Source organism: Emydura macquarii, unplaced genomic scaffold (genome assembly GCF_026122565.2).
Source record: "Emydura macquarii macquarii isolate MOO-44397 ecotype Brisbane River unplaced genomic scaffold, CSIRO-AGI_Emac_v2 contig_3345, whole genome shotgun sequence".
Classification (NCBI taxonomy): Eukaryota; Metazoa; Chordata; order Testudines; family Chelidae; genus Emydura; species Emydura macquarii.
The window spans coordinates 2,648,669-2,668,336 of record NW_027133482.1 but is presented as its reverse complement, the minus strand read 5'-3'; positions in this window follow the sequence as shown (position 1 = coordinate 2,668,336).

The following is a 19,668-nucleotide window of genomic DNA, read 5'->3' as shown; positions in this document are numbered from 1 at the left end:
CTGGGACTTCACCTACCTTACTGCTCTCTTCCCTGGACTACTTCCTGCTGGGCTTCTTAAAGCTTCTCTTTCATCAGCCTTCTACTCAGACCCCTCTCCCCTTGGCATACAAGTAAACCCTTCCTTCTGGGTGCTTCTCCTCCCCCTTCCATTTCCCTTACCTCAGGGAAACAATGCAGACTTCCTCTTTGCTATCCCTAAACTGTTTCCAGCCTCCTGGCTTTATAGAAGCCCTGCCTGTTCCCTCACAGGTGGGCTTCCATCTAATTAACACCCTCCACTCAGCTTACATCTCCCCCTCTGGCACCTTAATTGGCTGATTGTGCCCACCTGGCCTAATTCAGCTCTTTCGGGGGAGGGACGGACCTCATCCCATCACACCACCCAAACAAACAAAACAAACAAAGAAAAAATCAGCACTGCTGTGACACCTGTTGCCCTCACCTGGCTCACTCTGCTTGTGTGTTATTCCCTTTCCCCCTTCTCAAGTCTGTCTCATCTATTTAGACAGTAAGCTCATGGCAACAGGGACCACCTGTTGCTCTGTGTTTGTGCAGCACCTAGCGCAAAGAGTCCCCAATCTTGGTTGGCCCTTAAGCACTGCTGTAACAAACATGATGAATAATAATCATAAATGCTCAGGTTCATAGATAGCATGCAGGATTAGGTCCGGCTTTGGTGGAAGACCAGGTCACTGAAAATGAGGCTACCTCGATGTGTGGGTGACAGTAAAACCTCTCCAACATTTTCCTTGTTCTGGATACTCTGAGATTTTCAACAACCAGACAGCTTTGTACCTCAGCACGAGTGCTCAGTCCTGTGAAAAAATATTGCTCAAATAACGCACATCATTTGGTCTACTTGTTTGCTGCTTAGAGAGGTAATATCTAGCCAATATACAACCGAAACCGACTGACTGCCTGGAGGTCTGGAGACTTTGGTTACGGCATTTAAAAACTAAAATATTTCTTCAGTGCATCACTCTTAAAACAAGGTGCTTCTAACTCGGAAAACATGCAAAAGAGGGCGGAATTGTTTGCTTTGGCCACAAGTCAGAATGATTATCTTCTAGAACTGGATAGAAAAGTGACAGTGCTAAACAAACAGACTGTAATCTTTGCATCTAGTTGTAACCAGCTGCCTTTAAATAGCTTCTGCAATAAACATTGACCTTTTCGGGCACCTTCCAGCACTGGAGGCAGTAACGCTCATGGAAATGTGGAAGACTTGATTTTTCTTCCATTGAAAATACAGTTTCTTGGCTGTATCCCTGATCTTTTCCTAATCCGGATTCTTTGCCCTGTGTCCCTTAATGTAAACAGGACCCTTTAGATTCAACTCTATGGCAAACCTGCATACAAATATTTATGTCAAAGCATAGTTCCATCTTACAGTGTGAATGGGATATAGCGTTCTAACCATTTCTCCAACTCACGCTAACTCCTTCGAATGTAACCGTTTTTAACTAGACTTGTCCCAGGCTTTAGCAAATAGCGAATACAGATTTTGACTCTGCCTGCATAGCAAGATGGATCCGTGTTTCAACCATGTCAAGGTTCCGCCCTTTTGTAAGTGGGTCCCTTGGCATTGCAGGTTTTTGTAGCGTAGACAGGATCTAGCTTTCAGGAAGCAGACCACCAGCGCTGGTATCTTACCCAATTCCCTGGCCTTCTTGTACAAGACTGTCTATGAGGGGGAAATGACTCTTCCTCATTCCTGCAGTGATGAAGTCAGGTCCTGAAGCATGAAGCTGGATTGCAGTGAGCCTAGCAGGCATGACCACAACTGGTATTAATAAAATAAGAGCATGACTCTAATACCCTGAGATCACATAATTCATAGCTTACCTGCACATGGCAGAGGCATCACGTCACAGGAGAGAGGATATGTTCCTTCTCTGTGGCTCTAGGGAGACAGCTTGTGGAGCCCAATTGCCCTCCTCTAGGACATGAGTAAATCCCAGTTAAAACAATGATAATTAGGCTAATTCGTCAACAACTGGGGGCACTTTAATATACATAGACAAACTGGGGGAAGCTCAGAAAACAGCAACAAAAACGGTGCGGTGGATTGGTCCTGCGGCAGGTTTTGTTCAACAGCTTCATTAATGATCTGGAGGATAGGGTAGATTGCACCCTCAGCAAGTTTGCAGATGACACTAAGATAGGGGGAGTGGTAGATATCCTGGAAGGTAGGGATAGGATACAGCGTGACCTAGACAAATTGGAGGATTGGGCCAAAAGAAATCTGATGAGGTTCAACAAGAACAAGTGCAGAGTCCTGCATTTAGGATGGAGGAATCCCAGACACAGTTACAGACTGGGGACCGATGAGCTAAGCAGCAGTTCTACAGAAAAGGACCTGGGGGTAAGAGTGGATAAGAAACTGGATATGAGTCAGCAGTGTGCCCTGGTTGCCAAGAAGGCTAATAGCATATTGGGCTGCATTAGTAGGAGCATTGCCAGCAGACTGAGGGAAGTGATTATTCCCCTCTATTTGGCATTGGTGAAGCGCTGGAATGGGTTACCTAGGGAGATGGTGGAATCTCCATCTTTAGAGGTTTTTAAGCTGCGGCTTGACAAAGCCCTGGCTGGGATGATTTAGCTGAGGTTAGTCCTGCTTTGAGCAGGGAGTTAGACTAGATGACCTCCTGAGGTCCCTTCCGACTCTAATTTTCTCTGATTCTATGAATGAACTACAGCATGAAGAAAAAGTCAGAGATAACTGCAGCAATAGGATGAGTAACAATGAAGGGAAATGTTACAAACATGTACAGATATATGAAGGATCAAATCACCAAGGAGGAAGGGGAATTATTTAGGCAGCACATAGAGGATAGGGCTGGGAGTACTGTGATTGCATTAAGAAGGGGAAACTTGAAGCTGGAAATGGAGAAATGCTTGTAAGCCAGGGTCTGAATAAGCTCCCACCTGCCATCTATTGATTAAGTGGGGGAAAGACCTAAGGAGCAGACCATATTTGCATAGACACACTTTTTTCACCGAGGTGATCACCAGACAGACCTGCTATGCCAAAGTGACCAGTTCTGGCTGTTTGAGGTCAAAATTCACTTTAATCTTGGATGCAGGCGTAATGATATGTTATTATCCTTATTGTATAACTTAAAGGAGGCTGCGCTGTACTTAATGTGTCGTGATTGAGGGAGTCACCCTCAATGCAACCTCATTTGCTGAGAGTGGGGATAATGATGCCCAATTCAAATAAGAGAGTGAGTGGAGGAGAAGGGATGTGATGGTTTCTTAAAGAGCTTGGGACACTATTTATTTGACTTCCCTTTTCCAGTATTTAAAGACAGTGCTGATAAGACTCAGTGAAAGGCCTTTGTTTCTATGCATTGATCACTAAAGCTGAAATGATTAAGAAGGGGCTCTGGGTGCTGAACCTTAGACCCGGTGGGGAGCCCGTGTTGCAGTGAAAAGCAGGAGGGAGATTCCCTGCTCCCCCAAAGAAATCACTAGAGCTGCCACCACTTAGAATGGGGCTCAGTGGAGGAGCCTCAGAACATAGTGAGTAGTGGTGGCAGTGAGCGTGGGAGTCTTTGATCAATTCCTCCCGCCGCCCTGCAGGGGCTGGCAGTGAACACAGCACTGAATGGGAGGACTTTGCTGACCTCTGACAACCAGCTGTGAGAGGGTGCAATGGAGAGGAAAAGGGGAATGGCGTGTCAAAGGAGTTTTAGCCCTGGTCTGTCACACTGCAAGGTGGGAAACTGAGGCCAAAGGCTACAGCCCAAGATTCTGTGGGGAGGTTATTTACTTATTGTTGCATACTTTACAGTCATTATTGGGGCAAGTTCCCAAATGAATGCTGTGTTCTCCCTTGTAATAAAAGCTTCCTTTTGTTATACAGCGATCTCTTCTGTTGTTATACCCAGTACTTGCAAGTGTGAAAGTATTGCCTCCTAGAGGTGTCCCGGGGTGGTATTTAGCTTCCCCAGATTTCTGGATGGGGGCTTGAGCCAGTTCTGTTTTGTAACGTTAAGAGGAACCCCTCAATATGGAACCTGGCCCTTCTTGTTGTCGATATCACCTGGCAGCAGGGTTACACTTACAAATGTATTAGGCAGTGGAATAATCTCCCAAGGGAAAAGGTCCCTTCCATTGTGTGGGACTTTAAATCTGGATTGCACAAAGTCCTGGAAAATGTCCTGTAGGGGATAATCCTGCAGAAGGGGTGGGTGATCTCACATTTTTCATTCTGTAATGTCTGTGATTTTCACTCCCTTGTCAGAAAGTTGTAAAACGGGCTTTGTAACTGATGAGAAGTTGCAAGATTAATTGCTCTGAAAGCACAAAAGGCGCAGAAAATGCCTGAAGGCACTAGGATTGATAATGTGTTGTATTCATAAAAGGCTTTAATAATTTATTACCAGCAGCTGTATAGTTATTTCCCCCTCTTCCACAACTGCTCTTCAAGGATGACTGAAGGCAGCTACATTTCTACTCAAGATGTGCAAATCAAAGGACTTGGTGAATTCTTCTAAGCAGATCATATTTTATCAACCAGTGTAACTTCTTAGTCATTTAAAAAAGTAAAAGGATTTTTATTGAATGTAGGAATTTATGAAAGATGCCCTGGAAATTAAAGATTATTAACCCTGGCCCTGAGTAAGGAAAGCACCCCTGTTCAGGCAAGCATTTAAGTACATGCTTAAATCCCATTGAAATCAATAAAAATAACGGGAGTCCTGTAGCACTTTAAAGACTAACAAATTTCTGTGGGCATAAGCTTTCGTGGGCTGCAACCCACTTCATCAGATGAAATCAATGGGATTTACGTGTATGTTTAAAGCTAAGCACATGGTAAGTATTTTTGCTGAATCGGGGCCACACAGAGCAATTATGGTGCAAGCAACAATACCGGCTTTCTTTGTGCCACGTAGACCAATGTGTTTCAGTTTTGAGAAAGACCAGTTTTTTATTATTATTATTTGTATTGTGGTGACACCAAGGAGCCCCCAGTCATGGGTCAGGACCCCATAGTACTAGGTGCTGTACAAACCCAGAACAAAAAGATAGTCCCAGCTGCAAAGAGTTCATGATCTAAGTAAGCCACTTCTAAATGTGAGGCTGGTTCAGTGTCCCTGGCTTACTAAGTTCACGACCTCTCTTGTTTGGTTATTACCTGGGCATTATGCATGACTCGGCTCATTAGTCCTTGAATTGAGCATGTGGAGATTTTTAAGACAATACGTTAAATTCCCAACAACAATCTATTTTCATCAGCTGGCCCAAACCTGGTTAAATCATATGGGCGGGTCATCAACTGGTTTAAATCAGCTTAATTCCAATAAAGCCAACAGAACTGTGCATCTGAGGATCTGGCCTACAGAGAATAATACATACTTCAGATCTAAACTGTTGCAGTTTCAAGGAGCCAGAGATTATATGAATAAAGTATAAAACTAGAAAGGATACAAAGGAAATGACTGTCTATATAGTTCTTTTTTCCATTCCCATTTGACTTGGTGGAAGGCTCAGGGGCAGTGGTTTTTTTTTTTTTTTTTTTTTTTTTTTAAATAATGATGGAAAGATGAGACAGCTGAGTCCTGTGTTCAGATTCATCATGAATCTGTAGCTGTGGTGGAGAATGTGATCAGTTTATCTATTCGTTATCTATGAAAAGAGTGATTGCAGTCTGCTGAGATCAGTCTCTATCATAAATGACTGGAGCTTACTCAGTTGAGGGGCAAAGCCAGGCAGATTGGATTATACCGTTGCATGACACAAGTGAATTGGAAACTTTCCTTTCACGCATATAAAGCTACAGAATAAATACTCCAGGGATTTGTACCTACTAGTAGAGAACTCAATTAAACAAACCAAAATCAGTTTATGCCTTCTTTGTACCAAGATGGCAGAACTGAGCTTTCCATGTCTTAGTTCAATCAGCAAGGATTTACATGAGGCTTCACATTCAGACTTTCAGGAATACTCAGTGTAAGATAGACATAAAATATCGTTGTTCAGACAGAATGTTCTATAACACCCAAGCTCTTAGGATCCTAAATATCCCTTTTTCAGGGCTTAATTTATACTATTATTAGGCATCTGACTGCAGGCTGGAGAGATGTCGTCATGACGTCCAGGCCCGCTGTGGAAACAAGTAACACAGTGTATCATAAATGAGTTGATTCCCATTCACCAAAGACTATGTTTACTGTTAACTGTCCCTGTTAAGATCTTGTAATATCTTGGCAATGAAATATTTAATGCCCTGTGGTTGATCTAGATCACGAGTTGATGATGTGTTGAAGGATATTATCTGTAGTGGAGAAAAATGTCTGGAGAAGTCAAAAAGCTCAGGAGAACCTGAGAAGTGTCCACTACAAGAATTGCATTGTGAATGTGTCATTTTTCTGGAAAACAGGAGATTTGCTTGGCATAATAAGTCGTTCCAAGGCTGTATTTCAATAAGAGAACACCACTTTATTTACATGCAGAAAATGTAATGATCTTGAGAATAGGACCAGATTTTCTGCTGGTGAAAATCGGTGCAGCTCCACTGAAGTCAATGTAACCATACTGATTTACACTCATAATGGTGAAAATTGGGATTTAATACCATGGAAGTCAGTGGAGACAGGTTAAGAATAAATTAGACAAATATCTGTTGAGGATAGTTTAATCCCACTTAATCCCACTTCAGCACAGGGTGGTGGACTAGATGACCTCTTGGGGTCCCTTCCAGCTCTACATTTCTCTGAGACACATGTACATCAGTCCCCTGCTCACCCATAGTGCCGTGATCTCAGGCCTTAATTCAGCAACTGTGCAGTCAAGCACACAGCTAATGTTAAGCATGTGCATTTCTGAATAGGGATGGACTGCTAAGCCGATTGAGTGATAGATTCCAAGGCCAGAAGGGACCATTGTGATTATCTAGTCTAACTTCTTGTGTAACATAGGCCAGAGAATTTCCCCCAAATAATTCCTAGAGCGTCTCGTTTAAAAATAAAAAAAAAATCTTGATTTAAAAATGGTCATTGAGGAAGAATCCACCACAATGCTTGGTAAACTGTTCCAGTGGTTGATTGCTCTCACTGTTAAAAATGTATGCCTTATTTCTGGTCTGAATTTGTCTAGCTTCAACTTCTAGCCATTGGATCACATTATACCTTCCTCTGCTTCAATGAAGAGCCTGGTGTTAAAAAAATGTGTTCCCCATGTAAGTACTTACACTGTTCTTTTTTGTTTTGTTTTTTTAAAAGTCACCCCTTAACCTTCTATTAGTTCAGTAGATGGAGCTCCTTGATTCTATCTCTATAAGGCATGTTTTCTAATCCCTCATTCATTTCTCACAGCTCTTCTCTAAACCCTCTCCAATTTATCAACATCTTTTCTGAATTGTAGATATCAGAACTGGACACAGTATGCCAGCAGCAATTGCATCCATGCCAAATACAGAGATAAAGTAACGTCTTTACTCCTACTTGAGATTCCCTTCTTCATGTATCCCAGGATTGCATTAGCTCTTTTGGCCCCAGTATCTCACTGAGAGCTCATGGGCAGCTAATCATCCACCATGACCCCCAAATCTTTTTCTGAGTCACAACTTCCTAGGATAGAGTCCCCTATCTTGTAAGTATGTCCTACATTCTTTGTTACATTTAGCCATATTAAAATGCATATTGTTTGCTTGCACCCAGCTTATCAAATGATCCAGATTGTTCTGTATTAGTGGCCTGTCCTCTTCATTATTTACCACACCCCTAATTTTTGTGTCATCTGCAAACTTTATCAGTGATGACTTGATTTTCTTCCTGATCATTGATGAAATTGTTAAATAGCATAGGGCCAAGGACCAATCCGTACAGGACCCCATTAGAAACACACAGAATGAATGATGATTTTCCCCATTCACAATTACATTTTGAGACCTGTCAGCCAGATTTTAATCCATTTAATATGTGCCATGTTAATTTTATATCATTCTACATTTTTAATCAAAAATGTTGTGCAATAAGTCATATGCCTTACTGAAGTCAAAGTATATTACATCAACACTATTACTGTTGTCAACCAAACTTTTAATCTCATTAAAAATAATCGTTAGTTTGACAACCCTATTTTCCAAAAGCCCATGTTGATTTGCATTAATTATATTACCCTCCTTTAATTGTCTATTAATTGAGTCTTGTCTCAGCTGTTCCATTATGTTGTCTGGGATCATTGTCAGACTGACAGGCCTATAATTACCCAGGTAATCCTATTTACCTTTTCTAAAGATTGGCACACCATTAGCTTTCTTCCAGTCTTCTGGAACTTCCCCAGTTTTCCGAGACTTACTGAAAATCAACATTAATGGTCCAGCCCGCTCTTTTAAAACCCTTGGATGCAAGTTATCTGGACCTGCTGATTTAAAAATGTCTAAATTTAGTAGCTGCTGTTTAACAGCCTTCTGAGATACTAGTGGAACGAAAAGAGTTATCATATGATATGACTCAATCATCGGTTTCTTTCCCAAATATAGTATAAGCGAGATCTATGTGTCTGAGTGGCACTCCCCCTGCTCAGTAGCTGGAAGGGGGGCAAGTTATTTGCATGGGCTTTGTATTTGCATGAGTACACCTAAGTACTCAGCATATTGCATAAGCACACGAGGTGCTGAGCATGATGGGAAATGGTCAATGTGTTTGGTATTGTGTTACAAGTCACTTTTGTGTTAGCTGCAGGGGTAATGAAACGTTGTTTTCCTTCGATTGTATGAACAAATGGCATTAGATCTGTGTTTAACCTGTTCTGATGAAAAATTCACTCTCACCTAAACAGAGCCCAATAAGGGTGGTGGATGGGTGTTTCAGCATCGTAAGTGGGAGTGGTGTGTGTGTGTGTGGGGGGGTGAGAGTCTCTTGTTGAGATTGCACTAGCCCTGGTAAAGGGCTACCCTCAGGCATGGATTGACTATCTCTTCCCATTGTTAAAAGGTAGAATTAATGATTCCTCTTGGAGTCTTTTGTTTGTTAAAAGCAGGGATATTGCTCCTGTGTCAGCAGAAGGTTTTCCCATGAGCTGAAAACTGAAATTCATTAAGAGCTGAATCAGTAGAGGACTGGGAAATCTTGACTGACAACCAGCAGAGAGCAGCCAGCAGTGGGTGGTGCTTACAGACAGTGGGAGCAACATTGGTCAGTGCCAGTAGACAACGGGTACCTGCAGATGGCGCCAACCGGGACTCAGGAAGGTCCGGAGATGATAGGAGATAGCAGCGGAGGAGGCCTGGCCAATACAATGGTTAGGCTTCTTTTTAGTTCCTCATATCCTTAAAAATAAATAAATAAACTAAATAAAAACCTGCTTCTTCTTGTCCTTAACTCTGCTGGCCTTAGAGTCCCCAGGTGTCCCTTTGCTTCCCTTATCAATTTTCTACAATTCTTAGCTCCTGATTTATATTCATGACTGTCAACTTCCCCTTTCTTGCATTCTGTTTTTTATATTATATAAAATAAATTCTTCCTTCACTTCACCTCTACATCAAGCTATTTTTTATTTTTATTTTTTTTAAAACTAAGATGGCTTAAAAAATTTATGGAGGCCATAAAGTGCATTGGAGAAGGTAAAAGCTTTCACAGCTGCAGCCAGCGTTGTTGTCGCTCTGTACATACATCAAGGATTTCAACCCAATGCCTTTCACCCGCTCTAAATTAAAAAAATTGTCACATAAATATATCCACACTTTACTGTTTGTGCGTGTGGAGGAGAGAATCAGTCACATCCCGGTGACTGGGCTTGCTAGGGAGAAGAGTTACTCAAATGGGAAGAAAGGCAGATAGGTTTGTCTAGTCTGCTCACGGTAGAGATGCATATAAAGAGAAATGATATTGCTGACAATGCGTGGGGTGGCTTTCATTCTTAGTGGCAGTTTTATTGGCTTTTAAATTATGTAGACCATGAGTCAGTGACAGATACTGTAGTTAGCAATCCATGCAACCAGAGACATCGCACTGAAATGCAGGTATGCTAATACTGCTTGTATCGAGCCATGCTGGTGGCTGTCTTAAGCTTTAATAGTACACAGCTTCCAAATGGCCAATGACAGGACATCTCATTTGAAAAGTATCCGCTAGATCACTAATACCAAAGGCACTTTGTTTCCAGTTTTTATTTCTCTTTTAACAGCCTGGGACTTGATCCGTGTTTATTTCAAAGATTGAAAAAATGGGTGAAAATCAGTGCAAAAAATGAACTTCACAGTTTTCCAGGTCAGTCATGGGGGTTGAGTGCACAGAAAACAAAGCAACCAGTAGAGAAAAGTAAGAATTTATTCTTTCTGAAACCATTTTCTCTAACCTCCATTACAAAAATAAAATGTCCTTTTTAAAAGCGGTGATTGTTAGTGACTTTTGCCGTTACACTTGATATAAGGGGTTTCAGTGAGAATTCCAAAAGTCCGGGGTCACACAGGCTCAGAGCAGTTTTTGCAAAATGTATTTTCCTTGGCATGGGGAAGAGGGGGTACCCAGCAGTCGTGCAGGAAGCAAGTGGGGAAGGGACCAATACTCCCCCTCCCTGAGCCCTGTCGCTGCAGCAGTCATGGCTGGCTGCTGGCCCAGCTCGCTCCTATGCTACGGAGGTGCAGCAGCCACCAACTGCAGTTACCCCCCCCTTCTGGTGTGCTGTGTTGGCAGGAGGAGTGTCTGTGAGCAGGGAGCCAAAAAATCTGGGTAGAAATCAGGAAAATCCCAATACTGGATTTTTCAACAGTGGAGAATTTTTCAGAGGTTTTTGGTAAAAAACCAAAAATGAATTAATACCATGTTCATACTTAGTCGCTCACAGCCAGGCGAATATTTATTTAATATCCCGCTAAACGCTGTGTTCCTGTATCCCTAGCTAGACAAGCATGAGTCTGTTATTAATATGCTGGTAGTAGGCAGAGTCCCCAAATAAGACCAGCACCCCATTGTGCTGGGTGCTGTATAAAAGTGTAATAAGAGACAGACCCTGCCTGGAAGAGCTTATCATCTAAAAGGGCAAGACAAAGGGTGAGAAAAGGAAATATCACTCTCCCCATTGTACAGCTGGGAAGATAAGCACAGAAAGACTAAGTGACTTGTCCAAGGTCACACAGGGAGTGCAGGACAAACCAGGGACTGTAACCAGATGTCATGAGTTCCACCCAAGTGTTTTAACCACAAGACCATCCTTCCTCCTGACTCTCAACATTAGGGTTCCAGCATGAATACTTGCAAATACAAATTTGCTTTCTGTAAATACTTTGCAGTGTTGGCTTAAAAGTCACTCTTTTAGTGAATAGCCCAGCCAGCATGTTTACTTCCTACAATACTTGGTGAAAACAAACTCTCCAGCGCCATGAATTTGTATTTTAAACTAATACCTGGATTTTCTTAGTCACTATTCAGTGAGCATTCCGATATGTAAAATGGGTGTAATTGTAGTTTCTCCTTTCCTATCTGGTGTGTGTCACTTGTTTCCTTAGACTGTAGCTCTTACTTAATCTGTGACTATATAGTGCTTAGCAAAATGGCCCCCCCACTGCCTGGGACCGCTGGCCACTCACTGCAATAGACACAGTTAATAATTACCTATGAGTTAACATTTGTACAGTGCTTTGAAGAGGTTAAGTGCTAAATCTGATTAATAAGGTCTTGCTGCCTTCTGCTCTGAATGAGTTATACAGATGATGTAACAGAAGGGGGCACTGCTCTGCCATTTTTGCTCTCCAATGTACTTTGGTTGTTTTCTTCTGGGAATGTTGATCTATTTTTAAATTGGTTAAGGGCTAAAGCTCTTTTTGACAGCAACCACCTCCAAAGAACATGCTGAGCATCTAGGAAAGAAAAGCAAAGGAGAAATACACAGGAAATGCACTGTAGTGTGTGTGCTGAATTAGACACTAAATGACTGCTCCTAGAAATAAGCAATAAGCAAAATAATTAATCATCTCAATAGGTGACAATGCCCTAGGCACCTGGTGATTTGCTAAAATGCCCCTCTGCAAGACAACTATGTGGTGGATTAAACAAGTCTCTAATTAATGGTAGACATCCTTTGATGTATTTAGGTATTTGTATCATGTATCTACTCTAACAATGATCTTTTGTCTTGCTAATCTGATCTACCAATTTACCTAGCACTGTTATGAACTAGAGCAAAATGATTGCAAACAATAGGCCAAATTCTGTCCTCCACTTACAGAAATTCAATCCCACTGAAGCTATAAACTCCAGGGTTTCACTAGTGTAACTGAGGGCAGGATGTGACCCATTGTTCTTAGAAGGTAACATACAAATGGAGATCAACAAATTAAAAAGTCTTTCCTACACAGGTGCTATAGGGGGGAGCTGGTAGTGTCTGAAGTGCAATGCTAAACTGTCTTATATTGTTCAGCCACTAGATAGTGCTATGTGTAACATACCTTGCTTCAGCTCACAACAACTATTCCTAGCAGTGCATTGAAGTGTCTTACCATGAACACATCGCTGGTGTATCTCGCTAGGAAAGAAGCTCTGTAGCCAGTCCATATCTGGTACAAAAAGTAGCAGATCTGCAACCTGCCATGTACAAGGTGTCCATGACATTGTGTCAGAAATGAACTAATGCCAGAAGAGAACAGCAACAGAAGGAAAACAGCAACAAAGCTTGCAGGATCGCTTTCATCAACATAATACTCTTCATTGCCCCAGGGAATGTTCGTTTTGACACACCTTCAGAATGGAAGCAATATTTTGCAAGATTTCACATTGTTACAAGACTCCACCAGGGAACTGGAGATATTCAGGTATCATCTTTAATTTATGCTATGGGGAAGCAAACAAGAGTCTATCTTTCAGTCTTTTATCATTACTGAAGACAGTCACAAAGATGATTATGAAAGAATTTAGGCTACGTTTGATGCATCCTCTGTGAAATGTAGTTTATATGAAAGAGCATATTTTCACCAGAGAATTCAGGAACCAAGAGAAAAGACTGAATCTTTTAGAATAGCTTTGCATGCAGTGGCTGCAAAGTGTGATTTTTGGGACTGCAAAACATGACAATATCAGTGGCTGACTGGTGGGATGGGTTCCCCACCCTCTGCGGTGCAGCCTGGAAGCTGTGGGAATGCTGTGCCCCTTTAAATCTCCAGTCTGGGCTGGCTCTTACAATGCCTTGCCAGTGACAAGTAGTGAACCCCTCCAGCTGGTGCTATCAAATAGCAACATGCAGAGCCCCACACCCATTTAGATAGCAGGAATGTTTACCTGAGCTGCCTCTGTTACTGTGATGTTGTCAGCAAGCTACAAACCTCTAGCAGGTATAGTACTCGCACAGACATTCACGAGCAGGCGCACACCCAATTGAAGTACATGAATGCTTTCCCTAGCCACTCATGAACAAACAGCAGATAGAGGCATCAGTCAGTTCCCTCCAACTCCACAGTGTTACATTCTAGGACTGTACTGTCTTGCTCTGGTCTGAAATCTGGCCAGAGTAAGAGCATTATTTAGTCTGCCCCTCCCTCAATGTGAAGAGGTCATGCACCAGCCTTTGTTAACTGAGCAGATTTCCGAAACATTTCAACCAAGACACACGGTTTTAAGGTAAAATATAAAACATTTATTAACAACAGAAAGATTAAGTGATTTATAAGTGGTAGGCACAAAAGATCAGAGATAGCTACCAAAGAAATAAAAATAACTTCGCAATCTAAATTCTACAAACTGTACAGGATTTAAATCAAGCAATCTCTTACGCTGGCAGATGATACAAGTAGGCTACAGATTCTTGATACACAGGCTGCATCTGCTTTGCAGACTGGAACCCCCTCCCCCGTTCAAAGTCATTTGTCTTCCAGATATTGAGTTGCAGGGGAAAGATGACAAGTGATGTCACTCTGCCTCTTTTATAGCTTCTTCAAGCTTGGGAAAGATTTATGCATGTGATGGGGGGACACCCCATTGGTCAAGCAGTCTCCATTGTGTATGTGCTTCCTCTGTGAGGTCTTTTGGGATGGCATTTGAGAGAGTGGATTTCCCTTAATGAGCCATGAGCACATCTGGCTATTCCATTGTTGTACCTGAAAAGTTGGTTGTGGGTATATCCTACCTCACAATATTTTTTAGTAGCATACATATAGCAAAACTTCATACCTTCACATACAGTGGTAGCACATAGAATCCAACCGGGATATTAATGTTCAACAGATCAAGGACTTATAAAATGATACCTCACAAGGCATATTTTGCACAAACACCTAATAATTATGGACAATGGTGAACAAGGGTTCTAGGGTGCTGCTTTGAGACTCAGAGTGTCACAGCTGGTTATTGGGTTAACAGACAAGAATCTCTCACAGCAACTATAATGAATGACAGACTTACATCTATCTGCAGCTATACATATAGCAAAGCAGTCTGAACTAGTCAAACAGCAGAACAAAAGGCAGGAGCAACTTGAAAACCTGAAACTTGTTTAGAAGCTGTAAACAGATATGAGTGCTAAAAGTCATTACCATAAGGAAATACCTGAGGTATTTCAGGCAAACGACAAAGCCTTTCAGAATAAATATTTAAGGTGTAGAAAAATTCATAGCTCAACAGATATATGTTTAGCCAAAGGCACAAGGTGTAATAAATGCATAGAATATGGACTATTTTGCAGCTATTTGCTCTATCAAGGCAAATCTTGATCAAGGCAATCAAGAACCAGGGTTGCTGGGATTTATCACAGGAGATAACTTTGCCTGCCTGGAGACTGAAACTGAATATTCATAGTAAGACTGTTGACTTGAAAATTGACTCAGGAGCAGATGTTACAATCATCTCAGAAGGGACTTCTAACCCCACCCAGAGCGGAAATCACCTGACACAGCCTTGCCTGACCCCACAGATATTCTGAATTGCATGGACCAGTTCACCATAGAAACAACTTACAAAAGGAGAAAAGAAATTTATTTAGAGTGAATGTGATCAAAGGACTAAAGACCAACAACATTCTCAGTCCCAGTGTGGCTCAGTCATGATAGGCCTAGTGAGAAAGGTGGAAGGACTCGACAGAGTGTTTGGTGATATTGCACTTTTGAAAGAGCTCCTGTACAAAATAACTTTGAGACAATGCTGAACCATATAGTACACAGAGCTCTCAGGCTTTCTGTCCCACTACTTCATAAACTGGAAAAAGAGTTAAAGAGAATGGAATGGACTGGCATAAATCAAGAAAATCTGAGCCAATAGCTTGGTGTGCCCCAGTAGTACCAGTTATAAAGAGAAAAATGGAAAAATATGAATCTGTGTGGCTCGTACAAGACATAATGAAGCAGGTGTGAGGGGGGAAAATATATCCTACTAACACTGGATGACTTCCCACCCAAAAGGAAAGGAGCTACAGTATACTTCAAGTTGGATGCCTGGAGGGGATTCTGGCAAATTTCTTTAACCAAACAAAGCGCCAAACTGATGACATTCGTCACACCAGTTCTCAGTGGTCAGTGAATAAAGCATGATTCATATCTGGTCTATCTAGACGTCATGCTGGATAGAACTCACATAATGTGACCATCTTATAAGGACAAAGGTGCAACAACCTGCTTGAAAAACAAGCCAAAATGACATGGGGCACCACACCCAAACGTTACGCACTTCAGCCTTGGCAATCTGTTATTCAGCGCTGGAGTAGTGCGCTCCCACATGGGCTCACTCATCTCACACAGAGATCATTGACATACAACTTAATACCACCATGCATATCATTTCAGGCACACTTAAACCTACTCCTCTATCATGGTTACCAGTTCTTTGCCATATTTCTCTGTCCAGTGTTCGCAGAGAGGAAAGCATAGCACAGCTTATGACAAAACTGTGGGATATGCCACGTCTACCATTAATTAAAGACTTGTTTAATCCACCACCTAGTTGTCTTATAGGGGGCATTTTAGCAAATCACCAGGTGCCTAGGCCATTGTCACCTATTGAGATGATCAATTATTTTGCTTATTGCTTACTTCTAGGAGCAGTCATCTAGTATCTAGTTCAGCCAAGGCAAAGTCAGAAGGGAGGAAAGGTGAGCATGACTTTCTCTGCTCTTTTGAGCCTGACTTTTGAGCCCTTTTATGTGCGGGGCTGAAAAGCAGGTAGTCAGCACACCTGCCAGACTAATTGCTCGAAACCACCTAACTGCATCCTGTTTTGACATTCCTTACAACCTTTACTTGACAATTTCCATTTTGATCAGCTACGCAATACTTTTAACTGACATGTTACTGTAACTTTTGGGGTGTAAGGGGGAGGTAGCAAACCTGAGTCAGGCGGATCACTTTGTGGACACACTGAAAGATCCCCAGGTGCAGATGGAAGGACTGGCCCTCTGGAAATCTGTGACTGATTCACCCGAAGACTGCCCAAAGACTAGCTCAGACTTGTGGGGGTAGTGTTAAGTTTTGGGGTATGATAATATAATAGGCTATTAGTTGTGCTTAAGGCTAATAAGTTGAGACTGTTGCTGAAAGCAATTCCGAGGGAGATTGCTGGGGACCATTAAATAAAATATTAAAGTTTAAAAGCACTTGGTTTTGATTTGTGTCTGTGCCAGCCATATAGCAGGCGGATGTACTGCATTTCCTTTGGTTTTATTGCCTGAGACAGACACACAGAGACTAAAGTTACTGGGTTGAGGAACCCTGTGGTAACAGTCTGCCCTCATATTGCCTGTTGTGGATAAGTTTACCAGGTGAGGGATTTGTGGTAGAGGATGTGTGGCAAGCTTCATGGTCCACAGAGAAAGTGACTGTCTCGTTTCGGACCCTGCTCAACGTCAACCTGGTTTGATTTACTACGAAGGCAATGGAGCCTTCTGCATCAGTTTTATACCAGACATGCAACTTGTGCTGCAGCAGAATTTCAGTGATGTTTTAGAGACAGTCCACTATGTCAATGTGGGTAGCCACAAGCCAGGACACACATTGTTGACTGCAATATGACTCAATTTCCTGGAGGTCTTTGTGCCTTGTACATTGTTGATAAGAATGCTGTGGCTTGGCTTGACTGGATTACATATGCCAAATAAATGCACCAGTGCACCTGACATTTTCCAGAGGAAGATGGCAGAACTATTAAACACAAATAGAATTATGGTTTTCCAGGACAATATGTTTTAGATGGGGCTTCCTTTGCAGCCAGCTCCATAGAGATTGCAATTTCAATGGCTTTCTGCCAGGTGAGCTGGGCCTCTTTCAATAGGCTCTTCTGTATTGCTTCATTGTGCAGACCATGCACTAACCTATCACGTAGGGTGTTATTTAACACATCATTAAATTCACAGTGGTCAGCAAGCTTCTTCAGAGCTGCTACAAATTGCACAATTGTTTCACCTTCTTCTTGATTCCTTTTGTGGAATCTAAATCTCTCTGCAATTACCAGCAGCTCTGGAGAAAAATGTGCCTCTAGGATTTTCACAATGTCACTGTAAGATTTTGTCTCGGGCTTATCAGGGTGCACTAATCTGCATAATAAAGTATAGGTTTTAGCTCCTACAACACTTAAGAAAATGGGCCCCTTCTTTGCATCTGTAATTTCATTTGGCATAACAAAAAGCTGAAAACACTCAGTATATGAATTCCAATTCTCTAGAGTCTCATCAGAAGGTCCCAGGAGCCCCATAAATGTAGCCATTGCTGCCCCTCTTTTTCCCGTACGTTGTCTTGTCTTTTAGTGTCTTTTATTCATGTGTGTTGGGGCTCGTTCACACACAATTGCTGGTGATTTCCATTCACTAGCACTGCTTCTCTCCATTCCCAGTCTGTCTGCTTCATTTTGGTCAGAACAAAGCAGAACCTGTTTTAGTTTCAGTTTGAACCGTCAGTGTAAACAGCCCAGCCCCCAAAACAGCAAAAAGGTTTTTTCTTACATTGACTTTTACTTTTTTGCCGGTGCAGCACAGGTCGATCCCATTCTCCATTGCCACTTTTGTTATGTTGAATTCCTGTTAATTGCTTGTATTCAGAGAGAGAAATCAGCACAGGAACACAGACAGATGCAAGACAGGGAGCATCTTTATTGAACTAACACTAAAACCAGCCAGGACTAGCTGAGCTATCCCCTAATAGTCTAACTCTATTGCTATGGGAAAAAGCTAAGCTCAGTTGCTATGGCAATCTAGGCAATTAGGCAAGACACAAAATACACAGCACCCTCTGACTCTTTATAGGGAAAATCTGTCCTCTACCAAGCCCCATCAAGACTGATAATGAGGCAGAGGTGGACTGGTGCAGTTCCCTCTTAAAGAGCCCAGGCTGCCCTGTGGCTAGGACACTGTACGCCTTGATCCTGCAATAGCAGTGAAGATCTGTGCCTGCGTGGAAATCAAATTGTTGGGAGGCAGTTCACTGCTTTGTTTTCTGAAGCCAACAAATGCTTCTGGACTGCCCCAACGCAACAAAGTGAAATGAATAGTTTTCCATTTCAACACAAGGGGGAGATTCTAAAAGGCACAAACAGGAGTTAAATGTCTAACTCCCGTTGTTCTTCCAAGACTGTTAACTACCTAACTGCCCTTGGGACCTTAGAAAAACTCCCCTAAAAACAGCAAGAGTATCTTAAACTACACAAGCACCAGGGAACTATTTGGCTTATGGGTGTTTTTCTGTTTTACACTTTGTTTTTAATAGGAGAATTTACAAAATCATCTTTTGCCAACCCCAGCCAGTGAAGAAGTGTAAAAATGATTTGAAAAAGAAAGATTGTTTTGTGTCTTTGGGATATTTACTTAGGTAATAGTTCAACAAATATAGGAATCTATTAAAAAAAACCCTCACTAAAGTATATTTAATCACTAATTTAACCTTCCAGAGTGCTGTAAAATGCCTATAAATATACCATACAATTGGTTTAGATGTCAGCAGGTCTACATTCTGCTCTAGCTGTACGGTTCAAATGTCAACAGAACAATTACTGGAGCGTGTGCAGCATCTTCTATTGAATGTTTCTGAGGATACACTACACTACAGCCACTCCAGTGGCACAACTATGCAGCTATGCCACTGTAGTGCCGTAGCATAGATGCTTCCCTGCAGACCTAGGAACCATTCTGGAACAGACATAATGTTTCCAGGTACCCCTGCAGGCATGTCCTCAGCTCCCCTAAGGTAGCATCACAGAAGACATGACTGAGCCCTATGTACGCAAGATTTTTGCCTTAAAAATCCATACAGTTCTTAATTACTGTAAGGATTGTGTTACCTGTGTGGGGACCCAATTCCCCCATTTGGGGTGGTTTGTTACTGGGCAATCGGTTTGTTTTTGGGGGAGGGGAGTGCTGAATTGTTTTGCTGTTTTTCAGTCCAAACACAATCCTGAGGCTTCTCTTCAATCGCTTTGCTACAGAATGAGGTTGGGACCATTTGTTTGCTGAGGACCTGATTTCTTCTCCGTTAGTGGCTGCTTTCAGGGAGGTCCCACAATACAGGACATTCCCTTACTGTATTTGCTTTACTTAGGGCCTTTGTCATAAATACTTTGACTTTTAAAATTAAAAGTTACTTTTATGTAGTCTTGACAATATAAAAGGGGCTGAGTGCAGATGTTCTATTGTCTCTGCCGCCTAATTATCTCCCACTCTTATTTCTTGAAAATGTGGCGTTTACTTTGAGCTAGACTCTGCTACAGCAGCTGTTATGAAATCACCTGGCAGGAGAGCGGCGATGTTGTGACAC